The 26407-nt window shown below is 38.7% G+C and overlaps 1 protein-coding gene and 1 pseudogene across 11 annotated transcripts in view; both read left to right on the forward strand.

Moving 5' to 3' along the window:
* Positions 1-26407, forward strand: part of PARD3 (par-3 family cell polarity regulator) — a 720507-nt gene that overhangs the window by 314569 nt on the left and 379531 nt on the right. The gene's annotated exons all lie outside the window — the stretch shown is intronic.
* On the forward strand, positions 20353-20775 carry LOC112631687 (annotated as a pseudogene).

Here is a 26407-nt window from a genome sequence, read left to right on the forward strand (position 1 = left end):
GTTTTCAGGCTTGTAGAACCATTTTAGGGAATGATGCATATTGAACACAAAGAACTTGACATGGGATACCTTAAAATGTATCTCTCAGAAGGTCTTTGCATGCTCCCAGGCAGATGCATGTTCTGCTCTAAAGGAAACTGGTTACTAGATACTCTATGTAACTGTTGGGGTCTTTTCCCCCACTCAGATTTTGATAAGTTTGAGTGTATATTATACTTTATGGGAGTATATTCTACTTTATGCTTTCAACATGAGCTTGTTATGCCGATGCTCCTTTGTAATATAGAGTGTTTACATTTCAGAAAGAGTACGGGAAAGAGAGTCACACCATCTTGGACACTGGGCAAGGTTAGTAGGTAATAACACTGGTCACCTGTCTGAGTACCTGCCTCAGGATGGTGTTGTATAGTAATGAGATAATGTTCACAGTTCTCATGCAGCCCGTAGGAGAAGCACTAAACTAATGGATGGTTGTGGAATGGTGTAGACAATCATGTCTCCTGAGGGCAGATCCGCTTCCTGGGGATGTATAAAGGGGTTGAGACGTTACTGAGCCCAAGTAACTAGGACATGCATTCTGGAATGGGACACTACTGGCCCCTTAGGTAGATGGAGTGGAACTTTTGCAGAGTCAAATTGGAACCATGTCTGTGATATACATTTAACTGTCTTTATTTTCAATATTAACAAATCAGACTTAGATCTAAAGCTTTCAGGGTCACACAGTTCAGATGCAAATCATTGAGTCCAAGACTGGTGATATTTTATGTATGACTTTTTCACTATGATTTTTTTTTCTTCTTCAATTTCCAAGGATTTTTTGTAGAAGTCAGATATTTGAGGGTAGCCCAGGTTTAGATCATGGCTGGATTCCTTTTACCTCACAATTCAAATTTTTAAATATCTCCTCTGGAAGATCTAGACTGAAGAATGAAGTTTCCTTTGAAAATGATGTAAGCCTGAGGAATGGTGAAATTTTTTGAAATAGTATTGCTATAAAAATATGGGGAAACAAAGTATCTGATTTATTACATTTCTTTTTTTGCTGCCTTTTAAGTCTTTTGTCATTTTTAACCTTTTACAAGCTATGTTAATTTTAGTTAATTTTTATCCATTACTTGGGAAATTTGTCTGAAATGATGGTATTTAATTAACTGATGATTTTACTATCTTCCTAACATTTAGACCTCAAAGAAATATCAATAATTATTATAGAAGGCTTGTGCCTAAGTTAGTGTCCCCTCCCACTTCTTGATTTCTTAATTTTTTTTCTTAGCAAGAATGTACAGATTGATTTTGTCTTTCTAGAATATCGAAGACTTTTGGTATGGAGATCTGTCCTCCTAACATTTGCTGGTATCAGAGTACTATTTTCTGGATCTGATTTAAATACATATTGCAAATAGAAATAATATTCCTATTGTATTTCCTTTTAACTTGTGAAGTGGAGCATGGCATACAAATGGTATTCTCAGTATTTCAAATAATTACCTTCTTACTGTGCAAGTTCTATTCAGCATATAAAACCCATCCAGTTTTGTTGTAGATGCAATCTGATTATTACATGTTGACAAGGTCATATATCTATTAATTGGATTGGAGATGGGATACAAAATTGCTGTAATTATTGTAATTTTCTAGCTAATTGCAGGGTTGGTGGTGAATATTTTACTTCTGCAAAATGAAAAACAGTATTCCATCAGAAGTTGTTTTATGGGGTTTCAGACATTTTGTTTTATATCTTTGGTGCTTTTTGCCCGCAAAGTATCTCCTTTTTTGTTTTTTTTTTTGTTTTTTGTTGTTGTTGTTGCTTTTGTTTTTTTTAAATCGATCTGAATGTCACAGTGCTCATTGGCAGGGATCGGCAAAATCAGGCACAGGCAGAGAGCTGAGTGGTACTCTCAGCTACCTCTTTGTTCCCGTTGCCACGTTACCTCTATTGTTTATTTATAAATTGGAGTACTCTTTTTTCCGACCTGTAACAAAGGTTGGAGGGGTCAGAGCCAATTGGAAGAGGATCTTCTGGTCTCTTGTCCCCTGCGCCCCACTCAGAAATACTCTCTAAAATGAGCATTTAAGAAATTAAGTTTATATGGTTTATGTGTTCTTTTTTGCATTAAAAAATTAAGTAAATTATTGGTCATCTTAGTATTTGTAATACAGGGCTTACTTTGCACATTCTGTAGTTTTGGTTAGAAAACTGGGAGCTGTATTGGCATTTAAAAATAATGGTGTATATGCAAGATGTGTTTGGAGGGGTGCAGATCAGGGACACCGTGCTACGATGGGAGTGTTGGAAGCTCACTGCAGAAGATGGTAAAAGCAGGCTGATGTGTATTCGCTGCTGAAATATAAACTGGAAGCGCAGGTGAAAATTGCCAAACCTAATGAGCAATTCGGCAGATAAGACAGGCTGTCAGGCGGTGGCAGATAAGACAGCAGCAGGCACACTGTGAACCAACTTGTGTGTTCAGAGAACTATATTTAAATAACACAAATAAAATCTTTTTCACTAGTATTTGCAATCACAATGAAATGTATTTTATCCTTCAGATTTCCAATTAAATGGCCTTTAACATATGGTGATTTTTGTTGCAAAATTATTTTTTTAATTTGTTGACATTTTTCATCCATAAAACATGAACAAGATATATTTTCCATACATAGTGACATAAGTAATATTAGGTTTTCTAACACATTAATAACATAAAAGTGATCACCTTGGTGGACTGAAACATTTCATCTGTGGAGTTGACATTGGAGCAGAGTTAGGTAACATTATACTCTTTTCAGTGTATCATGTCATTTATATCTGCTTACGTTACCCAGGAATTCTTTGCTCCCATTGGGTGCATGAAAATTGAGACATGTGCATGGTTTCTCCCCATTGAGGCCATCAATATATTGTATAGGAGACATTTGGAAAAGATTTTCATGAATCTGTTGGGTATAACAGCTCCTTAGGAAACTTCCCAGTTCACCTTCCTGATGTTTACCATTTGGAAATTGAGGCTTGATGTAAAATGATAACGTTCTGTACTCATGGCATAACTGAAGCTCAGGTCTCCAAATTCAAGACAAGCAGAGGTATTGCTGAAAATGTATGAGCATTTATTATCCCTCAAGATCTGTGGCATTTCCAAACACCTGACTTTGGTAAGTCCCAAGAATCTTTGCAGTTCCTATCTGTCATGTCATCAGTATTTCTTTTCCTTTTTTTTTTTTCTTTTCTTTTTGATGGAGTCTCTCTCTGTTGCCTAGGCTGGAGTGCAGTAGTGCCATCTCAGCTCACTGCAACTTCCACCTCCCGGGTTCAAGTGATTCTCCTGCCTCAACCTCTCCAGTAGCTGGGATTACGGGCATCTGCCAGAATTCCTGGTAATTTTTGTATTTTTAGTAGTGATGGGCTTTCATGATGTTGGCTAGGCTGGCTTCGACCTCCTGACCTCAAGTGATCCACCTGCCTCAGCTTCCCAAAGTGCTGGGATTATAAGCGTGAGCCACCATATGCAGCCTGACATCAGTATTTCTAAGTTGTCTTTAAGCAGAATAAATATTTGGCCCATATATTTAATTGCATCTCTGTGAAGCCCTGAAATTAAAAATCTTCACATGTATGTAATATAATATTTTACACTTTATAATAGTAACTGGCACAATCTACTGGCCCCATTTTTTAGAGATACTCTGCCCCATGTCATCAGATGTAGACATTGGCCTGGCCTTCATCTGGAAAGGCTTGCCTGTTGGGGGTCCACAGGGCTGTCTGTTGGATATCCACAGAGCCTTGACATGTGACCTATTAGGATGGTGTGAGTCACAGAATTTGCCTTTGAAACTAGACCCAAACCATGTGCTACTGCACCCCCTGTACACAAAGCTCTCTGTATCATTCAAAACCTGATGAAATCTTAGGGAAGGACAGGTTTACACATTCATTCTTTTCCACACAAAAGATTCCCCTACTGCCCAATTCTTCCCTCTTCACTTCTCTTTGCCCTTGACTATTATATTTGACTTGACTCTGAGGTCTTGCCTGGTATTCTTACCTTTGCATGGGAATAAGCCTTATTTGCCTAATTATGTTACCTGTTTATCGGAAGCAGAAATAGTTACTTACACTCGAAAATTTGTAATGGGAATGTAGCTGTGAATATGAAAGTCTATTTAAATCAAAGCAAGAAATCCCATTTCCAAATGGTAATAAGACATGTGTTAAAAGAAGAAAATAATGGTATGAAAGAGTTTGTTTCAATTGCCAAGATTAGACTGTACACTGGTCAATAAACAAGAGTTTTTTTTTGTTTGTTTGTTTTTTGTTTTTCTTTTTCAATCCTACCAGGTATTTGGGTTCTTTTTTCTGTTGGTGCATGTCACATAGAGACCCATATTGTGGATTATTTTGTCAACATGAAAGCCTGGCAGATAAAATCCTTTCCCCTCTTCTTGCTGCACTTGATACAGATCTCTTCTTTACTTCTTGAGAATATGTTTGCTTATTTATTTGTTCGTTGCCTTTAGTGTCAGCAATGGCTTTGTGTCCCCAGTTCTGTTTGCTCCTGCCTGGCTCCTCTACAAAGCTAGAGAGGTGCCTCATACCTCAGAATTTCAGAGTCATTCCCAACCAGTGAAGGACTAAGAGAAAGCTGCCCACGAGCCCGCAAGGTGCTGATAAGTGTGCCTCTGAGATTCTCACCTCTAACTTTTCCATGGAATGGACAGCTAGTAGTTTCTCTCTGTGCTACATTTTAAAGGAAAAAAAGAAGTCTAAATCAGTTTATTAATTCATGGTGTTATTTTGTGTTTGTTTATTTATATTGATTGGTAAATTAGTAATTTACAAACTGTTATTTGTCAATTTATTGCCTACATATCAGCAAATACTTTTTTTTTTTTTTTAAATAATCTTGGAGCCGAGCACATTGGCTCAGTTCATAATCTCAGCACTTTGGGAGGCAGAGGTGGGAGGTTCACCACTTGAGGCCAAGAGTTCAAGACCAGCATGGGCAGCATAGTAAGATCCTGTCTCTGCAAAAAGAGTAAAAAATAAAAATAGCTGTACCTGGTGGCTCACACCTGTAGTCTCAGCTACTTAGGAGGCTGAAGCAAGTGGCTTGTTTGAACCAAGGAGTTCGGGCTGCAGTGAACGGTGATCATACTACTGCATTCTAGCCTAGGTGGCAGAGTGAGACCCCATCTCTTTAAAAAATCTGGGGACTCCAGTGTGTGCACTGCATGGCTTGTGAATGTGGAAGTGCAGTGAGCATAGTTTTGCTCAAGAATGGGTTGATGATAGCACTTTCCCAGAGTAAAGCTCATTTTTATAAAATCTCTATGTCTCAGAACTGATCCTTGCTTTAACTGCTTTTCTCTCTGGCATTTGAAAACAGTTAACCATATATAAAATGAATGATTTTCATAACTCCATAAAAGGAGCATTATGACATCATCTACTATTTCTCCCTCTCGTTCTCATAAATCCAAACCATCAACCTGTTTATTCTTGTGTACTGGCACACTGTGTATTCCCAGCATAGAATGCCTTTCTATCTATGTTCTCTCTAAAACTGGAGAAAGTGTTCTGCACCCTAAATTTTCTACCCTAGGGATTAAACAGCCACTATAAATCACTTTCCCACTCTTCCTCACAGAGGAACGGGTAAATATATAATAGCCATCACAGCAGCCTGTTGTCTCTCCTGCAGTTGTGTTTCTACCACATCACACAAAGCTGCTTTTTCTTGTCTTTTTAGCAGTACTGTGGTAGTAATTTTTTAAAACAGTATGTAATGTCTGTATGTGCAAATACATATATATGTATGCACACACTGAGCTGATATTTAGTGAGGTTATATATGGAAGGACTATAGGAATAGCATGTAATTTAAGAAAAATAAATTATTTTTAAAAGATAGATCCTGTGTTTAAGATGGAAAATTACAGTTAGATCAGTTAGGCATGCCTCGCCCAGCCATAATATGGAAAAAGTGTAAGCAAAGGGCATTTTAGCGAGCTGCTCGGGTACTCAACCTATCATCACATTTAATTAAAATGTCATTTTGAGCCATGGCCGATTCGTTCGTTAATTTGTTATTTAAAACAGCTTGAGAAGTATTTATTTTAAATACAGAATTTGTGTTAATGAATTGGAAAAGAATATTGTATTGCTTGGCAGAGATGTTATAGCCTAACGATTTGTGGCTTAGAACAAGAAAAACCAGCTGGTGATCAGTTTGTCTAAGTAGTACATGAGTATCTACTAATATTCGATAATAGCCAATTTTTTTTTAATAACCAGAATAAGGGAGTTGGGAATAGGAGGCAGAAACAAGGACACTGACGCCCAAAACTGCACAGTATGGGTCTGTGATCCATGGTTCAGTTGGATCCCTTATGAGGAGGGGGAGGAAAGCCAGCTGGGCAGGGATATGCATGGGCCTGCGTCTGTGCTTCTGCCAGAAGAGAAGTCACCAGCTCTGCCTTCCTCACTTTTCCCCCTTGTCTAAGATCTGTCCTTCTCTTTTCTTCAAAAGTGTGAAATTAGTTTAATCAAAGTTTTTTTTTTTTTTTTTTGAGATGGGATCCTGCTGTGTTGCCTATGCTCAAGTAATCCTCTCTCTGAGCCTCCGCAGTAGCTGGGACTATAGGGAGTCACCACCATACCTAGCCAAATCTAAGGCATAGTTTATTTTCTCCAGTTTTGGAAAGCAGGGTATATGTAGTTCTGCGTGTGTGTGTGTGTGTGTGTGCGCGCGTCTATATCGCTACAAATGAGACCACTGTCTTAGTCCATTCAGGCTGCTTCAACAGAATACCTTAGACTGGGTGGCTTATACACAACCAAACCACATTTCTCATGTCCTACAGGCTGGGAGTGCAAGATCAAGGTGCCAGCAGTTTCGGTGTCTAGTGAAGGCTTGCCTTCTCATAGATCTTTACTTCTCACTATGTCCTTACATGGTGGGAGGAGCCAACAAGCTCCATTGGGTCATTTTAATAAGGGCACTAATCCAAGTCATGAGGACACAGCCTCCCACAAGGCCCCACATCCTATACCATCACCTTGGGGGTTAGGATGTCCACTCCTGAGTTTTGGTGGACACAACATTCATTCCATACCACTAGGGTAATGTCCTGATGTCAAGTCTTTACCTTAATCACATGTGTGATGTAAGGTAACATGGCAGGTTCTAGGGATTAAGATGTGGACATCTTTTTTTTTTTTTTTTTTTTGGCAGGGGTGGGTGGTGAGGGACATTATTTTGCCTACCACATTTTACATACATTTAAATATTTGCAGTAGTGTGAAAATAATGCACTTTACAAATGCATCATCTTTCATGATAATATGAAATGAGCATCTGATCCAGTGATATTAATGGGCTGATCATTTTGATTTCAGTATTTTGGGAAGGAAAGTAATGAACAGTAATGATCTAGTGAGTGTATTAGCCCATTCTGAAATACCTGGGACTGGGGTAACTTTCATTGACTCACCGTTCTGCAGGCTTTCTAGGAAGCATGGCACTGGCATCTGCTTGGCATCTAGGGAAGCCTCTGGTAGCTTACAATCATGGTGAAAGTTGAAGGGGGAGCAGGCACATCACGTGACGAAAGCAGGAGCAAGTCAGGCGGAGGGGGGTGCCACACACACACTTTTAAATTATCGGCTCTCCTGAGAACCCACTGTCATGAAGACAGCACCAAACCATGAAGGATCCGTCCCCAGGATTCAGCCACCTCCCACCAGGCCCCACCTCCAGCATTGGGGATTACAGTTCAACATGAGATTTGGGCAGGGGGCAAGTATCCAAACTATATTAGTGTGTATTTCTTTGAGACCATTTTTTATTTAGGTGAGCCCTATGGGGCAATATTTGTACAAATAAAACTCAACCATTACATAATTGTGGTTGCTTGATAAAAAACAAAAATCTGTGGTAACAAAATTGGTTATTTTTAGCTCTTTTGCACAATTAAAAGTAATTTTTATAGTAATTTTTTAGTGCTATAGATGTGAAATTTTGATGAGAAAAATTATGTACAGGTTGTGAATATTTTGCATGTTGGGAAGTTTCATTCTTTCACTGGTACTCTCTTGTTCAAGCTCTCCTCCTCCCTTCTGTATGACTTATTTTACTTTTAAGCATTAAGTTATTGTAACACAAGTTATGTTACTGTATTCATTTTATGTTATTATAATTTGTTATTTTATGTAACTTTTGTTATTGGAACATAACAGGCTGGAGTGCAGTGGTGTGATGTTGGCTCATTGCAGCCTCCAATCCCAGGTTCAAGCTGTTCTCCCACCTCAGCCTCCTGAGTAGCTGGGATTACAGGCATGAGCCACCACACCCAGCTAATTTTTGTATTTTTGTAGAGATGAGATTTTGCCATGTTGGCCAGGCTGGTCTCAAACTCCTGACCCCAGGTGATCTGCCTGCCTTGACCTCCCACAGTGCTGGGATTACAGGTGTGAGCCACTGTGCCTGGCCTATTTTAGACATTTCCAATAATTCTAATTTGAACAGATGCTTTAAAAATGATGGAAGATTGATTCTAATGAGTCTTCTTATGCACACTGACCTAAAGGCCATTTTTGTTTTACAACTTACTTTCTTCTTTCGATTGTGAAAAAGTGCATTCTTGGGCATTTGCTAATCTTTTAGAGAATTAAAATTTTCTTAAGCATAGCACCCTTTTCTAGTTTTGTGTGTGTCCTACATTCTGCTTTATTTGGTAGCTACTTCCAGGCCTCTGTAGCACATAAGGTTTTATAAAGTCAGAATCACATCTTCATCCCTGTGAGTGTGTGTAGCATGGGTTTGATGCTTTGCATTCAAGAAGTATGTAGTCAGCCCTCCATGCCTGTGTGTTGTATATCCATGGCTTCAACCAACATGAATTGAAAATGTTTTGAAAAAAATTGCATCTGTACTGAACTTGTACAGACTTTTTTTCTTGTCAGTGTTCCCTAAACCATACAGTATAAAAACGATTTATATAGCAGTTAATTGTATTAGGTATTATAAATAACGTAGAGATGATTTAATGTGTCCTGGACGATATGTGTAGGTTGTATGCAAATACTATGCTATGTCATATCCGGGACTTGAGCATTCTCAGGCATCTGGGACCAATCTCCCACAGACACTGAGAGATGGCTGGACTCCCCTTTCTTCTCAGCCCTGTCAAACTGGCAGTGACATCAAAAGGAAGGGCCGCATGGTCTTGGGCAGAGTTGGCTTAGAGAAATAGAGAGTATGCTTAATTCATTTCAGGTTCTAGATAATGCAGCATGATAAAAGACTATTCATATGTTATAAATATAAAATTTCAACAGATCCACGTTCATATGTGTACTTCATATTTTAGTTAGCAGAGTCCTTTAATGGGTTTTTTTTTTTTTTACACTGAGGAAATATTTCACACTATTTTCCACTAAAACCTGTTTCAATTTGTATACATTCGCCAAGATTGTAATTTTATATGGAAACCTCACAGATAACATTTTGTGTCTATTTCCTCACCTGGTGTATGCTTGCTGAGTGTCCAGTGCAATAGTCTATCATCGTAGAAAATGGAGACACCCTTGATTAGAAAACATAGTTACAGAAAGCACATCTGAAATGATAACTCTTTGGTTTTTAATTTATCATCCGTCTTCACATACTCTTTTTATTAAAGGATTGTAGATTGCTGCATTTTGTTAAAATCTAAGAACAAAGCTTTATTGCTTAAGAGGATGATTTAGCTATAATCTTGTAGTTATATTATTCCTTATCAACATAAAAAAACAAAAAAAAACAAAAAAAAACATGTCCTTAGAGAAAAAAGGCTTGCGCTAAACAAATTGAGTAACCATTGGAGGCATACTTTTATTCTCAGGAACTTGGCTGCTGTATGTCTTCCTCTGGACTCATCTACAGTAAATGATGTTTCACCATCTATTGGTAATGAAATGGTCATATGTGTGTTATACTTTCTTATGCAAGAGTCAGGGCTATTACTTCAGTGCTATTCTAAGTGTCTAAAAAAGGTAGGAGTGAGTGTGTGTGTGTGTGTGTTGCAGTGATTCATTACCTTTATTTTTCTATGTTCACACGTAAGTGATTATCCTTATTTATTGGCTGAAAATTGAGTATTGATGTAGGCTTTTTAATTTTTGTTCATTTTTAATTTCTTTTTGAGACAGAGTTTTGCTCTTTTGCTCAGGCTGGAGTGCAGTGGTGCAATCTCAGCTCACTGTAACCTCCGCCTCCTGGGTTCAAGAGGTTTTGTGTCTCAGCCCCCCAAGTAGCTGGGATTACAGACGTGTACCACCATAGCTGGCTAATTTTTGTGTTTTTAGTAGAGACAGGGTTTCACCATGTTGGCCAGGCTGGTGTCGAACTCCTGGCCTCATCCTCCTGCCTTGGCCTCCCAAAGTGCTGGAATTACAGGTGTGAGCAACACTGTGCCCAGGGGATAGTGGCCTTTTTACTTCAAGTATTCGTAGCAAGAATAAAGCGTGACATAAATGGCATGTGTGAAATTAGAATGATGTGTATAAAACTCACGAGACAGTGACTAATATGTCTTAAATAAATGTTGTATTCCATGGATTATTTTCTAGATTTATTTTCCTAAACACTGTCTTTGAAATGAATACCTACGTACCACACTTGTGCATCTCCCTCAGACTTTTAAAGGAATTATTAATCAAATGAAGCTGAGAAATACTGAAGTGTCTCTGTCTACATCTGACTGCTTCTTATAATTTGCTGTCAGTTCCTATGGGTTTCAAGCTTCTCAGTTCTATGCTACTCATATTTGACATTTTTGGTTTTTTTTTTCTGCCTACTTACCTACAATCTTACTGGTAAATATAATCTTTTTGAACATCTTATAGTAATATACCTTATGGAAATCAAAATAGTATAAGAAGTTCTTTGAGGAGCTAGGAGAGGGAAATAAAAGCACTTCTTTACATTTCTTCACCACTGTTTTTGTATATTGCTCCATTGCCCCTTGAATTATTTCGCAAGATCTAAGTATGTGTGGGTAAAATACAACTGCTTTGCATTTGTAACTTTATTATAATTAAATGTGTTTCATCTTTTTTAAAGATGGAAGAAATCACACTACAATAGTATTTGTTACTTCTTTTCATAGTCAAAGCACATCTACGTAAATGGAGTTGAGGCCACATCTTGACCCACTGATCATCTTGTTAAATTTCATGTTGCTTCCTAGCTCATTTAACTTGTGAGGAACAGCATTTTAGGAGGCTTGATTTAGCAATTCTTTTCAGTAAAACCATACCTCTTCTCAATGACTGTTGTATAAAGTCAGCACAACCTGTTCTAAAGAGATTTATGACACTGTAATGCAGAAAATATTGTAGAAATTATTATGGTGAAGATGTGACTTTAGGCAGCTTTTCTTTCAAAAAATATAGCCTTAATTATGGGGGAAAGCTCTCACTGTCATCCCTCAATATCACTTGGGGATTGGTTCCAGGAATTCCTACAGCTACCAAAATCTGAAGATGCTTAGTTTCTTATTTAAAATCGTGTACTAGTTTGCATATAACCTGCATACATCCTCTTGTACACTTTAAATCATCTCCAGATTACTTATAAGGCCTAACACAATGTAAATGCTGTATAGTTATACTCTATTGTTTTTATTTGCATTATTTTTAATTTTTGCATTATTTGTTATTTATATTTTCTTTTTCAAGTATTTTCAATCTGTTGAGATTCAATCCATGCATTCAGTTTGAATCCATGGATGTGGAACCAACAGATAAGAAGACCAATTGTATTTAGTATTACTACATTGGATATTTTTCACTAGTCTTTATAATATTCTGCATTGCTGGATCACATTATTTCATTAAGTTTTTTATTACAGAAAAGTTTAAACATACAGCTCAGCTATCAGCTCTAACAATTATTAATTTATGGCTAATCTTGCTGCATCTATATTCCTACAAACTCATCCAAACAGGATTATTTTGAAACATATTTCAGACCTCATGTCACTTCGTCTGAAAATGTTTTAGTATACGTTTTCAAAACATGAAATATTAAAAATAGTACTGTTTAATAACAAAAATACTTAATGCTGTATGTAGTAGGGTTATTAACATTTCTGATTGTTTTGTAAATATCGCTTTATACTTGGCTTGTTTAGAGTCCACACAAAACCCACACCTTACATTTGATTGATATAGCTCTTCAGATTCTTTTAGTCTACAGGTTGTTCCTCCTCCTGACCCCTGTGCATGTGTTTCAGTTTCTTCATTGAAATTGGGCTTGTTTTCTCCTGCAGCTTCCTCCTGTCTTGACTTCGCTGAATCCGTCCCTGTGGTATCTACCATGTTCTATAACTTCTGTGTTTTTTATAAACTGATAGTCGGATGTAGACTCTTAACATAACTCTGATTTGAATTTGTAATAATATTATCTCCAGGTATTGTTGTGTGGTTCCATCAGCAGATGGGGGATATGTGGTTGTTCATCATTTTGTGAGCAGCCCCTGGTAATTATTACCTGGATCTTTTATCTGTTTACCTGTTATTACTCTCATTCCTTTATTTATTAGGGGAATATTTCTATAAACAGAAACTTTTCCTTGTCAGCTATTCTTGCCAGTTAGTCTGAGGTATACTGTTCATATGGAAAATGTAGGCCAAATGCTTCATTTCATCTCTTTCTTAATCAGTTTTGTTTTTGTTTCTTTTTCTTTCTTTTTTTTTTTCTTCCCTTTTGAGACAAGGCTTGCTCTGTCACTTAGGCTGGACACCCAGTGCGGTGATGCTGCTGCCAAGTCTTCCTAGGCTCAAGCAATCCTCCCACCTTAACCTGCCAGGTAGCTGGGACTATAGACGCACACCACCATGCCAGCTAATTTTTGTATTTTTATAGAGACAGGCTTTTGCCATGTTGCCCAGGCGGGTCTCAAACTCCTGATCTCAAGTGATCCACCCACCTTAGCTTCCCAAAGTGTTGGTATTACAGGCATGAGCCACCATGGCTGGCCTCTTCCTTTATTGGTTTTAGAAAAAATAAGTTGGTTTTCTAGGGCCACATCCTCATGGTTCATGTTTCCCTTTTTTTTTTTTTTTTTTTTTTTTAAAAAAAAAGATATCATTAAGAACTCACAAATATCAACATAGTTATTATTGCAGCCGGTTGCATTATGCTTCTTACTGATGCTCCAGTTGCCCCACATTTGAATAGCCAGGCCCTTCTAAGCTGACTCCTGAGAGCTGTTGGTAACAGCATCCTTAGTTTCTGCTGTGACTGTGTTCCATGCTCTTCTAATGTATTTTCTGCCCCATACCTATAATCAGTCATTTCTCAAAGTAGCCTTGCCCCTATTAATGGGCAAGGGTATTCACAGATCACTATTTGGAATCATTGCTTTTATTTTGCAAATGCTGAAAAGTAAGTTAACATCAAGAGCACCCTGGCTCAAATTCAGTTTTCACAGCAATGTCTGAAAATGTAGTGATTCTACCCTTGATTATCCGAGTGATGAATCTTTCCAAGGGTACGAATAAACGTGGGTTCTCCTTGCCAATTCAGATTTTCCTTTATTTGGCCTCTGATGAACTTCTTACAGAACTGCAGACTGATGTTTCTGTGGGCACTGTGACTGTGTGTTGGATGAGGTCTTACTTGGCAGGTGTCAGAAGCATTGATGGGCAGATCTGCTTGTCTGCAGTAGGATGCCAGAACACAGTGACCACTGTACTTGTGTTGAGTTGTGGGATTTTGTTTTTGCTTTTTTTGTTTATGAGTACAAATAGTTAGGAAGCAATGGCATCTCAATGAGTTTAACATTTTCTGTTTGCCCCTGGTGAAATTGAGTGCCAGGAAATTGGGCTCAACCATTGTGTTGTCTTCAGTAGGCAAACTGGGGTCAGGGGCTGGAACTTGGTCACAGTCATGGTGCTAAGTTTTGAAGAGGTTTTTCTTAGTGTGGAATGTCTGAGCTTGGTCTTCCCTGACAGTGGAATCGGCTCCAGCTCTGCAGACCTTATCAATCCTGTTACCTGTGCATCCAACATTTCATCTCCCAAAGCTGGCTTCATCAGTGATCTGTGAAGTGTGATGCGGAACCATTGAGGCATGGAAAACGAATATGGGGACCTTTGATCAACATGGGGATTAGGGGAACAACAATTATTTAAAAAAGAGTATCAGGACTTAACATATTCGTATTTTATTATCACACATTGTAAAATTTCCTATTTCTTGTATATGTTTAATAATATTTATATTAGTGGAATTGAGCATTTAAATGATCATTAAATAAAAGTCCTATAAGCTGCATGCTCAGAAAGATTTTCCTAACAGGGCTATGTTATCAGGAAAGTTTGGAGGCACTGGACCTGCTTTCTGGTCACTTTTTCTACATCTTTTCTTGGGCAGTCTTTTGATCCATTCTCCAGTTTAGTCAAGCGTGATCGTTTAATAATTCACATCTCTCTTCCTTCTAACCCCATGCTTACAAACCTTCAGTAGCTTCCCAGTACAGTTAAGAATACTGGTATGTTTTGTTCAAGTGTATAAGAATTGTTCTGTGTCTTTGCAGCCTTACCTCTTCTACCTCATGACTAGCACGCAGGGCCTCTGAATTTCTTGGATGAGGCTTCTTCCTGCTTAACTCTAGGCACTTGCTTTTCCCTTTGCCTGGTAAAACCTCTCTTTGGTGCTCTCCTGTCTAACCTTACTTATGCCATAGGAGTCTGGTCAAGTCATAGTTTCTTCAGTAGGTATTTCCGGATTCCATAGAGTTGCTACATAATCCTGTAGCGCCTTGTATTTTTGGTGAGTACCGGAGAGTAGGGAATTTGTGTGGGTTCTCTAGATTCACCGCTGTGTTGGGAAATGTTAACATCCAGCTCTCTGAAAACCACAGAAACCTGGCTTTGTCACATTTTCCCATTTCCATGGTGTAAATACGAGTATCATGTCCAGATTCAGGCTACCAAGTTGATGTCACTGAATGTTGAGTTGGGATGAGATGCATGGTGGCAAACAGTAATATGGTAACAGACGGAGAAGATGCATCATGTGTGTAGATACTAATAAAATATAGTAAAATAATTAGAACATGAATAGTTTTGAGTATTATCTTTGTTTTAATATAATTTAGTTGGAAGTTTATGTACTATAATTTTTTTTCTTTTCTTTCTTTCTCTCCCTGTCCTTCCTTCCTTCTTCCCTTCCCCTTCCCCTTCCCTTCCCTCTCTTTCTCTCTTTCTCTTTCTCTCTCTCTCTCTGTCTTTCTCTCTTTCTCTCTCTCTCTCTCTTTCTTTTTTGAGACCAAGTTTCACTTTTGTTGCCCAGGTTAGAGTGCAATGGCACTATCTCGGATCACTGCAGTCTCCACCTCCCGGGTTCAAGTGATTCTCCTGCCTCAGCCTCCTGAGTAGCTGGGATTACAGATGCCTGCCACCACACCCAGCTGATTTTTGTATTTTTAGTAGAAATGGGGTTTTACCATGTTAGCCAGGCTGGTCTGGAACTCCTGACCTCAGGTGATCTGCCTGCCTTGGCCTCCCAAAATGCTGAGATTACAGACATAAGCCACCGTGCCTGGCCTGTATTATAATTTTTAATAATTTTATTTAACCATCAACTCTCAAAAAGTCCTGAAAATTTAATAATTCTCTTTCATGCAATAGTATGAGCCAGGAGTAGAGATCCCCTGTGCCACACACAGGTCACATTTTTTTGAATTGATTGAAGACATTGGAATAAGGTAACGTATGCATGTGCCGCCATTTGTTGGCATTTACTTTGCTTTGCATTATCAACTTATTCTTTTATAGCTTGCATGTCTTGCATTATACTAGCTTTTAAATGAGGAGAAGTATGTATCACAAAGGGAAATATGCGCAAATGCAGCCAGATACTCAAGGCCACGCCAGTGGTGCAACTGATTGACTAAGGCATTAACATTGATCTAATGAAGCTCAATGGCAGGTGGTTGGCTTGGAAAAATGAATTATAATACATTAATCTTGCTTTGTAAATATATAAGGTAGACAGAAAAAATGGTAAACATTTTCTTTCTTGGAATTTCCATTTTGCTATTCATTCCCTCATTTACCAATCATTGAGAGGTGAATTATCAGAAAAACGCTTTAGTGATATTTGCCTGCAGCTACTGAATTGGTAGTTTTGACTGAATTACTTGATCAATTCGACCTAAGTTTCTAAATTGACTAAGCATTTGACTGAAAAGATTCTTCAGAAGAAAATACAGATGATTTCACAAGATGATAGTGACATATTGTTTGAAAGTGTAGATTAAGGGCACCCAACACATTTCTGTTAATCCAAGTAAATGTTTCTGACAAGGTTATAAGAGTAAATGCCATCAGGATTACAAAAGCTGGTGCAAGATTTAGACATTTTAATAGCCATGTAGTAGGACATTTCAAATATTATTTTCTAAAGGTTAACTGTCAATATTTAGGTCCTATAAAGAAAAAGTTTTAAAATGCCTTAGAATATAGTATTTACTTTGTAAGCAGTCTTTCTAGACAAAACAGCCCTTCTGTATTTTATTTCTAAAAATCAAAAGCTGGTAGGGCCAGAAAAGTTTTTAAGATAGAAGGTAAGCCGTTTTTGTTATAGATGAGGAAACTAGAGCCATGCGTGAATATGAACAGCCTTGTTCTGTTTGAGTCTGTGTTTTGAAGTGTGTGGTTTACCATGTGAATTAAGACATGAGCAGGTACGAGCCTGTCTTTGCAGCAGATGATCTTCAGCCACATGCTTCATCTTATGCTAGCCCGTTGTCCTGGATGACTCTTCTTTTTATGTTGAATCAATGTATGGTAATATTTGCAGAGAAGACTAAGGAGGCGTATTAGAAATCCGTACTAATGTAGATACATTTTGTAATATCAAATAAGATTGATCACCATCCCTACTTAATTTAGAGCAAAGGAAGGGAATCTAATTTTTCTATTTTTCCACACCTCATTTGCTGTAATGAAAATGGCATTCTGCTTTGAATCATTTCCAAGGAAATGATTTTCAATATTGTTGTCTGTGACATTTTGACAATTAAAATGCATTTTTTAAGCCTACTGGAAATGCTGCGATGCTTTTTCTTGTTTTCATTTTTTTTTTTTTTTCTTTTTTCCCAGTGGTTCTATCTGTGCTTGTTGCCTAGGAAACCACCACTGGGTTGAATTCTGTTTGCCTGGTTGTCTGACAGACTGGTAGAGTTATGGATAAAGTTCTTGGCTTTAGAATTGTAAAAGTGCTACTTAAATACTAGAAATGTTTTATCAATATTAAAGTGCTTTATCTCCTCAATTAAAAAGCAGCCAAGCATTTGTTTGGTTTTCTTAAAATGCTAAATAGAGAATTATTGTTTTCCTTGATTATTATTGAAATTTCCTGTTTTGTATACAAATTTGCAATAGGATTTGAATTGTCACAGTGAGCTAGTTCTAAAGATAGCACTTTAATAAAAAAATGCTTCTGTAAATTTGTTTACTTCCTTGGGGAGTCATGTGCGTGTATTATCATTCTCAAGAGGGACAAACATAAACATATTTCATGAAAAAATTCACAGAGGTGTTAGAAAATGCAGATTATTTTGCCCTATATTTGATAAGCAGAAAAACAATTATTTCTATATAACTTTTTCAAATTAAAGTTAGAAGTGTAGTGGAAATCCCACAGATCTTTTCTGAGTGATTAAAAGTTAATAGAACTGAGAGTATATAATTAATGGTTATTTAATTATACTTTTCTCTAGCTAAATTCAGTGTCCTATAACATTGCTTAATACTAAAAAAATTTTAGAGAGATGTGTTTTTGGATGATCCTGTGACCACTAGCTCCATGAAGCTGTAGAGCCCTTGAAATGAGGCAGGGGTAACTGAGGAGCTGAATCTAAATAGCCAGTGTGGCTAGTGACTCCATCATCTGGGGACTTGATGGAAATACAGAGTCTTGGGCCCCATCCGGACCTATTCATTCAGAATCTGTGTTTTTCATGAGGCCCCTTAGGGCTGATATGCAATGCTGTCTCTTCTAGAGCAATAATTCTCTTCTAGAGCAGTCTTGGCTGCACGTTACAATGACCTGAAGAGCTTGTGAAAGTAATTCTTTGGCTTCATCATAGGCCAGATTTTCAGTATTTCTGTTGGGGATCCTGGAACCAGCATTTTACCGAGTATTCCCACATCATTTTAATGACTGGTGAAGTGTTAGAACCACATATATAACTCAAAGAGTATACAAACAAGTGTGGCCTTCGGATGGGGAGGTCTTAAGCACTGCCGTGGATTTTCCACTTTTTTGTTGAAGTTAATATAGGAGTGGTGTATGTAAGAAAGAGTCCAGGCCAGGAGCAGTGGCTCAAGCCTGTAATCCCAGCACTTTGGGAAGTCGAGGTGGGCGGATCATGAGGTCGGGAGATTGAGAGCATCCTGGCTAACACAGTGAAACCCCATCCTTAAAAAAAAAAAAATTACCTGGGTGTGTCGACCGGGACCTGTGGTCCCAGTTACTTGGGAGACTGAGGCAGGAGAATGGCATGAACCTTGGAGGCGGAGGTTGCAGTGAGCCGAGATCGCGTCACTGCACTGCAGCCTGGGCAACAGAGCAAGACTCTGTCTTGGGAAAAAAAAAAAAAAAAGAAAGTCTGTACTGAGTGCTAAGTATATTATCTTAAATTGACTAAACATTTCACTGAGAAGACTCTTTTGGTAAAAATATACAAGACTGTATTGACAGGCTGGGCATGGTGACTCATGCCTGTACTCCCAGAACTTTGGGGAGGCAAAGATGTTAGTGACATACTTTGTGAATGTATAGATTAAGGGCACCCAACACATCTCTGTTAATCCAAATAAATGTCCTTGACATAGATAAGAAGCACGAGCATTTTGTTTTGTGTACACACACACTCACTCTCTCTCTGTAATGTGCCCTTCCGTCAATGTACCACTCCCCATTTCTTCTCACAAATCCCCTAATAATAAAATAAATTGCGATGAATTTAAAAGCCTTATTTGTTTGCTCATCTTAGCTAAAGGGAACTTATTTCATTCTTAAAATTTTTTTTCATGGTCTTTCTTTTTCCCTGTGAAGAACGATTACAAGATCCAAGCATGAGATGAGTCATTGTCGAAAGAACAGTGTCTTTTCTTCCAGCTCTGACTTGCAGTGTGATTGAGTTCAGCTTATGTGCATTTACTGCACTCCTACCGTGTGATGGCATTGATGGTAGATGTAGGTGAGAAAGGTGCAAATTAGCCAGTCTCTTGCTTTCAGTTCTTGGTGTTCCTGGATTTCATGCATACTGGATAGGAGCATGTTTCCGGTGGCTTGACTACTGAGGCTTGGAGTTTTATTTCTACTAATTACTGTTGGATTAAAACTTTTGCCAGGATATCTGATCTCTGTAACACCAAGTCTTCATACCTGTAAGATGGGAATAATAATAGAACCTATTTTATGGCCTTGTTCTGAGGATTTGATCAGTTATGACATTAAGGTTCTTAGCATATACATAACCCATAGTAAATGCTCAACAAATGTTAGTGATTACAGACTTAATTGGCTTATTATAAATGATCAGGGCATGTTTACTTTTACATTACTCTTTCCTTAAGGAGGAGAATGAATGGTTTGGATTAGCTATGAAAGATCTCTGCACTTTGAAGGTAATACAAACAGACACGCAGCCATATGTTTCAGAGCCATGAAGTCTTATTGCCGCCTTGGAGCAACCAGTTGGTGCCAAATGGCCTTATTAATCGCCAGTGTGTACAGGGTTGTGTGGTAAGGAATTAATTTGAAACTGGAACAGTTAAGACAGAGAAGTGGATAATGAGCAATTTGAATGTTTTTAAAGTGCTTCTGTCATACTCCCCCTGTAGAAAATAAAGCTTTTCAACTTCCGGCAGCATCCGATCCTTTACTTCGTTTTCGTTCCTAGCACTGATCTCCTCATGGCATAGGCTATGCTCACATGTGTATTCTTTGTCCTCTCCTCATCAGAATGGAGCATTCTGGAGGGATTATTGGCCTTCCAGGTTCAAACGATTCTTCTGCCCTCTGCCTCAGCCACCCCTGAGACTATGGGCGCACACCACCATGCCCAACTAATTTTTGTATTTTTAGTGGAGACAGGGTTTCACCATGTTGGCCAGGCTGGTCTAGAACTCCTGACATCACATGATCTGCCCACCTCAGCATCCCAAAGTGCTGAGATTACAGGCTTCAACCATTGTGCCCCACTGTAGATGTTTGTCTTTGACAGAATGGCTTTTTAAACTTCCTTAGAAAGCTTTTAGCGGGGCAGGCAAGGGACGGGGCCATGCATGTGGCATGCTGGGCTGTGGGTGCTGGCTGCTGGGAACCTGGCGAAGCGTGGCCGCGCATGTGTGCTGAAGGGAGAGGCGGCCACAGAGATAGCATGTTCCTCATGATCCAGCGCCACTACATCACCATCTTCACAGATACCAAGGTGTCTAGCATGGTGTTTGAGTTGAAATGCATCGTCGAGGGCATCCTCAGCAGCTGTGCAAGGATGACCAGCTCTTGGATGTTGGCAAGACGCTGGGTGAGTGTGGCTTCACCAGCCAAAGTGCGCGGCCACAGCCCCGGCCACAGCTCTGCTGGGCTTCCAGGCGGACGACACCCTTGACGCTCTGTACATCCCGCTGTTAGGAAGCCCAAAGACGCAGGAAGCAGTGCCCATGAGCAAGCCGTGCATAGAGGGCACTCTGCCTGTCTGTGAGAGGCCCACTTCCACCAGTAAAAGAGATTTAGATTTAGATGTCAGGGTGCAAAAAGAAAGAAAAAGAAAAAAAAAAAAAAGGTTTTAGTACCATGAAGATTCATGTGCATCCCAGTGTGGTGGCGAGCCTGTGGTCCCAGCTGCTTAGGAGGCAGGGGTGGGAGGATCCCTTCAGCCTGGGAGGTTGAGGCTGCAGTGAGCCCAGATTGCACCACTGCACTCCAGCCTGGGTGACAGAGCTAGACTCTGTCTCAAACAAAACATAAAAAAAAAAAAAAAATTCATGTGCAAGATGTAAAGCCCATCTCTGACAAAAATGAAGTATGGAGATTAGAGTGGAAGTTTAACACCTCATAGTTGTAGAGAGGCCTGCTGCTGTGAAGTAATTGTTGATGGTCAACATACACTGGGATAATTATAAAATCTCGTAAAGTGCAGGAGCTTCAAACGCACATCCTAAGGTGACAGAAAACTGGCAAATGAAATTGGCAAATTGCTAGTCCCCAGGTAAGAGAAGAAGATTACACTTTTATATAGTATTGTGGATTAAAGGTTATAATAATAAAGAAATAGGGGAAATAATGCTCATCGAAAGTTAACTTGACAGTTACTGCTGTACTTAAATTCTTAACAAAATAATAGAAGACAAATGTCAAAGGAGAGGGCATTGAGCATTTAGAGAATATCTTCAATGCAATCAATAGTCAGTGTCAATTTTTGAAAGACAAATTACTTATTAGATGAAATTATAATTTTAAAATTTAATTACATGATTGTTGAACTAAATTGGTAAAGGGGAAGTGATATGAGGAATTTTGTGCAGATACACACATAAAATTATATGTGAAGAATTAATTTAGATTGACTCCCACTCAGATATTCTCATAAGGGAGTCAGCACTGCATGAAGGACCATAGTGCAAAATTAATAATTAAAAAAAAAAAAAAGGGAAGTAAAACCTGGATGGGGTTTCCAACCAGGGAGTTTATCACCAGTATTTGAAGCAGCAATTCTTTGTCCCTTTCCTGGTAGAAGACCTTTTTTTGGTTCTCTGGGGCCTTCCAACATCTGTAATTGTTTCTTTGCTACAGAGATTGCCCTTTCAATACTTGAGACAATCAATGTGAAAAGGACAGAGATAGATGGAAGTCCTGTATCTGTAGATGGAAATCATTCATTTTCTTAATTTATTTATACAGTAACACTTTAACAAACATTTTCTCAGTGTCCTTTGCTGGACTAAACACTAGGGGTAGAATCACAAAATTTAATGAGGCGGACAGATGAGAAAGTACCAGATCTAACAAGTGAAATCAAGCGTGATTTCACTTAGGCTGTAGAAACCTGTTAAACTTCTCAGAGATGGCAATGCCTGCCCAGCCGACCTTAGAGAAGAGAGTGGGTGAGAAGAGGGCCCGGGGAGAGAACCGGAAAGCCTCTGTGGCCTTCTTCAGTGAGTGTTCCAGTTGAGTGTCAGGGTGCAGAGACGTTGTTCAGCTCACAGAGGGTACTCTAATGGTATTGTGCCCAAGCAGACCGAAGATTCTGAGTTATGACATCTGATTTGTGGTTTAGAAAAGGTATCATGAGTGCTTTGTAGAGGATGACTTGGAGACGGCCAAGCCTGGAGGGATAGAATAAATCAAGCTGAGAAATGATGAAGATCTGTGACTGCCAGTATGAAGTTCACATTTTAAAATAATCACAGCTGAATTAAATATGTGTGTGTGTGTATATATATAAAATATTTATTTTATATATACAGCAATTACATGTATATAGCATGACATAGCCCTGCTACTCAGAGTCACAAAAGGGTGATGATCACTCAGACCAGCAGCACTGATGTCACCAGGACACTGAAATGCAGAATTTCAGATCCTACCCACTCCAGACCTACTGAAGTTCTTTAACAAGATTCCTAGGTGGTTTCTGTGCACATCAACTTTTGACAGTCTCTGACTTGGAAGACACTGAGTTGCCTCATCCCAGCCTACCTTGCTTGCTTTATCACCTTCCAATCACTTTGTTTCCAATCACATGTGCTACACCCATACCAAATTTCTTATTTATTTATTTATTTAAATTATACTTTAAGTTCTAGGGTACATGTGCACAACGTGCAGGTTTATTACATAGGTATACATGTGCTATGTTGGTGTGCTGCACCCATTAACTCGTCATTTACATTAGGTATATCTCCTAATGCTATCCCTCCCCCCTTCCCCCACCCCACTACAGGCCCCGGTGTGTGATGTTCCCCTTCCTGTGTTCAAGTGTTCTCATTGTTCAATTCCCACCTGTGAGTGAGAACATGCGGTGTTCAGTTTTCTGTTCTTGCGATAGTTTGCTGAGAATGATGGCTTGCAGCTGCATCCATGTCTCTACAAAGGACATGAACTCATCCTTTTTTATGGTTGCATAGTATTCCATGGTGTATATGTGCCACATTTTCTTAATCCAGTCTGTCACTGATGGGCATTTGGGTTGGTTCCAAGTCTTTGCTATTGTGAATAGTGCCGCAGTAAACACACATGTGCATGTGTCTTTATAGCAGCATGATTTATAATCCTTTGGGTATATACCCTGTAATGGGATGGCTGGGTCAAATGGTATTTCTACTTCTAGATCCTTGAGGAGTCGCCACACTGTCTTCCACAATGGTTGAACTAGTTTACAATCCCACCAACAGTGTAAAAGTGTTCTATTTCTCCACATCCTCTCCAGCAGTTGTTGTTTCCTGACTTTTTAAATGATCACCATTCTAATTGGTGTGAGATGGTATCTCATTGTGGTTTTGATTTGCATTTCTCTGATGGCCAGTGATGATGAGCATTTTTTCATGTGTCTGTTGGCTGCATAAATGTCTTTTGAGAAGTGACTGTTCATATCCTTCACCCACTTTTTGATGGGGTTGTTTGTTTTTTTCTTGTAAATTTGTTTGAGTTCTTTATAGGTTCTGGATATTAGCCCTTTGTCAGATGAGTAGATTTCAAAAATTTTCTCCCGTTCTGTAGGTTGCCTGTTCACTCTGATGATAGTTTCTTTTGCTGTGCAGAAGCTCTTTCGTTTAATTAGATGCCATTTGTCAATTTTGGCTTTTGTTGCCATTGCTTTTGGTGTTTTAGACATGAAGTCTTTGCCCATGCCTGTGTCCTGAATGGTACTGCCTAGGTTTTCATCTAGAGTTTTTATGGTTTTAGGTCTAACATTTAAGTCAAGTTCATCTGAATTAATTTTTGTATAAGGTGTAAGGAAGGGATCCAGTTTCAGCCTTCTACATATGGCTAGCCAGTTTTCCCAGCACCATTTATTAAATAGGGAATCCTTTCCCCATTTCTTGTTTTTGTCAGGTTTGTCAAAGATCAGATGGTTGTAGATGTGTGGTATTATTTCTGAGGGCTCTGTTCTGTTCCATTGGTCTATATCTCTGTTTTGGTACCAGTACCATGCTGTTTTGGTTACTGTAGCCTTGAAGTCAGGTAGCGTGATGCCTCCAGGTTTGTTCTTTTGGCTTAGGATTGTCTTGGCAATGTGGGCTCTTTTTTGGTTCCATATGAACTTCAAAGTAGTTTTTTCCAATTCTGTGAAGAAAGTCATTGGTAGCTTAATGGAGATGGCATTGAATCTATAAATTACCTTGAGTAGTATGGCCATTTTCATGATATTGATTCTTCCTATCCATGAGCCTGGAATGTTCTTCCATTTGTTTGTGTCCTCTTTTATTTCGTTGAGCAGTGATTTGTAGTTCTCGTTGAAGAGGTCCTTCACATCCCTTGTAGGTTGGATTCCTAGGTATTTTATTCTATTTGAAGCTGTTGTGAATGGGGGTTCACTCATGATTTGACTCTCTGTCTGTTATTTGTATGTCAGAATGCTTATGATTTTTGCGCATTGATTTTGTATCCTGAGACTTTGCTGAAGTTGCTTATCAGCTTGAGGAGATTTTGGCTGAGACAATGGGATTTTCTAAATACACAATCACGTCATCTGCAAACAGGGGCAATTTGACTTCTTCTTTTCCTAACTGAATACCCTTGATTTCTTTCTCCTGCCTGATTGCCCTGGCCAGAACTTCCAACACTATGTTGAACAGGAGTGGTGAGAGAAGGCATCCCTGTCTTGTGCCTGTTTTCAAAGGGAATGCTTCCAGTTTTTGCCTATTCAGTACGATATTGGCTGTGGGTTTGTCATAAATAGCTCTTATTATTTTGAGATATGTCCCATCAATACCAAATTTATTGAGAGTTTTTAGCATGAAGGGCTGTTGAATTTTGTCAAAGGCCTTTTCTGCATCTATTGAGATAATCATGTGGTTTTTGTCTTTGGTTCTGTTTATATGCTGGATTACGTTTATTGATTTGTGTATATTGAACCAGCCTTGCATCCCAGGGATGAAGCCAGCTTGATCATGGTGGATAGGCTTTTTGATGTGCTGCTGGATTCAGTTTTCCAGTATTTTATTGAGGATTTTTGCATCGATGTTCATCAAGGGTATTGGTCTAAAATTCTCTTCTTTTGTTGTGTCTCTGCCAGGCTTTGGTATCAGGATGATGTTCCCCTCATAAAATGAGTTAGGGAGGATTCCCTCTTTTTCTGTTGATTAGAATAGTTTCAGAAGGAATGGTACCAGCTCCTCCTTGTATCTCTGGTAGAATTCGGCTATGAGTCCATCTAGTCCTGCACTTTTTCTAGTTGGTAGGCTATCAATTATTGCCTCAATTTCAGAGCCTGTTACTGGTCTATTCAGGGATTCAACTTCTTCCTGGTTTAGTCTTGGGAGAGTGTATGTGTCCAGGAATTTATCCATTTCTTCTAGGTTTTCTAGTTTATTTGCATAGAGGTGTTTATAGTATTCTCTGATGGTTGTTTGTATTTCTGTGGGGTTGGTGGTGATATCCCCTTTATCATTTTTTATTGCATCCATTTGATTCTTCTCTCTTTTCTTCTGTATTAGTCTTGCTAGTGGTGTATCAATTTTGCTGATCTTTTCAAAAAACCAACTCCTGGATTCATTGATTTTTTTGAAGGGTTTTTTATATCTCTATCTCCTTCAGTTCTGCTCTGATCTTAGTTATTTCTTGCCTTCTGCTAGCTTTTGAATGTGTTTGCTCTTGCTTCTCTCGTTCTTTTAATTGTGATGTTAGGGTGTCAGTTTTAGATCTTTCCAGCTTTCTCTTGTGGGCATTTAGTGCTATAAATGTCCCTCTACACACTGCTTTAAATGTGTCCCAGAGATTCTGGTATGTTATGTCTTTGTTCTCATTGGTTTCAAAGAACATCTTTATTTCTGCCTTCATTTCGTTATGTACCCAGTAGTCATTCAGGAGCAGGTTTTCAATTTCCATGTAGTTGAGCGGTTTTGAGTGAGTTTCTTATTCCTGAGTTCTAGTTTGATTGCACTGTGGTCTGAGAGACAGTTTGTTGTAATTTCTGTTATTTTACATTTGCTGAGGAGTACTTTACTTCCAATTATGTGGTCCGTTTTGGAATAAGTGCGATGTGGTGCTGAGAAGAATGTATATTCTGTTGATTTGGGGTGGAAAGTTCTGTAGATGTGTATTAGGTCTGCTTGGTGCAGAGCTGAGTTCAATTCCTGGATATCTTTGTTAACTTTCTGTCTTTTTGATCT

The sequence above is a fragment of the Theropithecus gelada genome, chromosome 9 (assembly GCF_003255815.1).
Source record: "Theropithecus gelada isolate Dixy chromosome 9, Tgel_1.0, whole genome shotgun sequence".
Classification (NCBI taxonomy): domain Eukaryota; kingdom Metazoa; phylum Chordata; class Mammalia; order Primates; family Cercopithecidae; genus Theropithecus; species Theropithecus gelada.